At 42.5% G+C, this 2600-nt stretch overlaps 1 non-coding gene across 1 annotated transcript; it reads right to left on the bottom strand.

Annotated features, from left to right (window-relative positions):
- Window positions 1-508: 508 nt before the first annotated feature.
- On the bottom strand, window positions 509-639 carry LOC138446371 (U8 small nucleolar RNA). The gene has a single exon (XR_011259306.1). It is a non-coding gene; the product is annotated as a U8 small nucleolar RNA (small nucleolar RNA).
- Window positions 640-2600: the final 1961 nt, after the last annotated feature.

Genomic DNA, 2600 nt, shown 5'->3' with positions numbered 1-2600 from the left:
TTGAAGTGTACGTGGGTTTAAAAATTAAGGGGGAAATGTGTGTGCTTGGGTATGTATCAAAGGCAAAATGTTTAAAAAATAATGCAAGATGCTTTGCAGAACAGAAAACATGCCTTCCTTCTTGAAGCCAAAGCAATCACAGCAGATGAGGGGGCCAGTCCTGTGACTCTGAAGTTACAAAGTATGCATGGGGCCTGGCCTTCCAAGATCTGCTGTTGCTCTGCTAGCAGCCCCCTGCAATGTCCTGCTACTGCTGCTAAGTCATTTCAGTTGTGTCCGACTCCATGCGACCCCATAGACAGCAGCCCACCAGGCTCCCCTGTCCCTGGGATTCTCCAGACAAGAGCACTGAAGTGGGTTGCCATTTCCTTCTCCAATGCATAAAAGTGAAAAGTGAAAGTGAAGTCGCTCAGTCGTGTCCGACGCTACTTCAAGTACAACTAAGGAGACAGCAACAAAAACTCAATCTAATCGTAAAGTACATTAATATCACGGATCGTCAGGAAGAATCAGATAGGAGCAATCAGGGTGCTGCAAGGCCTGATTACGCAGAGCCATTAATCATGAATCATGCGAGCTCCAATCATCATGTTCCTGCAATGTCCTAGGACCTTGTGAACAACACCCAGAAAATGAAAAGCAGACACAATCCAACAGGGAGGACTAATCATATCTGGGTTGAAAATTAAATCACCAGGTAAGCCAGAAAGATTTTCAAACAAGGTACTTGCACTCTCTTCTCCAGGTAATTTAATTCTAAATGGAGGACAGTCTGCAGACTGAGATATCAACTGAAGCTGAGAGATACAAACCGTGAATTCTGTCTTCTGAACCATGAAGATCCATAGGGCCCAAGGCCATGAATATCAGTGAAACAGACTGTTTTGAAACTGAAACTTGGCCAGAGAAGAGCCCAGCTATTAAATCCCTTCTGGCTTCTGCTGCTGCTGCTAAGTCGCTTCAGTCGTGTCTGACTCTGTGCGACCCCAGAGACGGCAGCCCACCAGGCTCCCCTGTCCCTGGGATTCTCCAGGCAAGAACACTGGAGTGGGTTGCCATTTCCTTCTCCAATGCATGAAAGTGAAAAGTGAAAGTGAAGTCACTCAGTCGTGTCCGACTCTGTGCGACCCCATGGACTGCAGCCCACCAGGCTCCTCCATCCATGGGATTTTCCAGGCCAGAGTACGGGTGCCATTGCCTTATCCACTTCTGGCTTCTAGGGTATGCTTATTATTTGGTCACATCCTCCCTCCTATAGAATCAGTTCCATTATAAATGGTGAGTCAAACTTATGGCCAGAGACCAGCCAGGTTCTGAAACCATTTAGAGACAGGTGATAAAAGCAATTATTGCTACGTGAAGCCATCAAAAACAACATGCAATCTACTATTATATTAATTGTGTGAAGGGTAGGACAATTCAACACCAAAATACATATGTAGGTAAAAATAAGAAACAAAAGGAAATCTTTCTTAACTAAGGTAGTTAATCAGTACATGCTGACATTTTTTTTTAATGAGCTATCTTAATAATAATTTCCAATACAGTTAAGCAAATCTTCATATTTTGTCTTAAAATTTCAATTACTTTTCACTGTTAATTGGAGAGGGCCAGTTTGTTCCAACAAGTAGTGGAAGAAAATCAGATTACAAAGAGACAATATGCCATCACTGTTTCATCAGCTGGGGAACTTGAGAGAGCTGAGACATAGTAGCACTGCCGTGCTCTTGGTCTTGCACGCTCCTCTGTCTTCTGGGTAAAGTCTATGGAAGAGAAGAGGGAGACCAGATGTCCAGTCTTGGAGTGGGCCAATAGCAAGGCTGCAGACTGACCCAGCATGACTCTTTCCACCCACGGCTCTGAAGGCCTTAATGTCCCTGTAGCGCAAGCAGCATGGGGACTCCAGAGCAAGACTTAGCTTTATAAAAGCTTTATCAATCACAGGCCCTCAGTCCAGTGCTACGAGACTAGATTTATCTCATTGCTCTCCCACAAAATGCTCATCTACTCTGGGTCTCTTAGCTCCACTGATATGGACTTCCTCTCCTTTCAAACAAGTTTGAGTTATCCACAATCACACTGAGCATTTTCCTTGTTTTTTAATTGGAAAAGAATATCTGTTTATTGAAACTGTGGTTCCTTGAAAAGCAGATTGTGGTTAATAAAACAATTGTGATTTACATGATAGTTCTCTGAATTGATTCCCCAGGTCATTTCATTCTTTGCTTTCTACTACTCAGAGTTTCCAAGTGGAAAACAGGTACAAGCTACTAGTTCTTGTCTCACTACCTCAAATTACTCCCTCCCCTCCTCAGCAAATTGTAGCATAAAGCAGATATCTCCCCTACCCCTCTACAAGCAATTATTAGACTAATAACATTTCATTTTAGTTTTTTGTGCTCAAATTCAGGAAATTCTTAATACCAGCACAAGCTACATAATGGTTTTCAAAATCCATTTATTCACCAAACACTTACTAAGTATTCCAGGCACTGTCATCAGAACCAGAAATTTAAAAGCATGAGAAATTGTTCCTACCATCAGCTTTTAGTTTCTAATAGAAGGACATAGGTGTAGAAGTAAACTATTGCAAATGAGAG

The sequence above is a fragment of the Ovis canadensis genome, chromosome 9 (assembly GCF_042477335.2).
Source record: "Ovis canadensis isolate MfBH-ARS-UI-01 breed Bighorn chromosome 9, ARS-UI_OviCan_v2, whole genome shotgun sequence".
Classification (NCBI taxonomy): Eukaryota; Metazoa; Chordata; class Mammalia; order Artiodactyla; family Bovidae; genus Ovis; species Ovis canadensis.
Note: the sequence above shows the minus strand (reverse complement) of the source record. Positions and strands in the feature narration are given on the sequence as shown.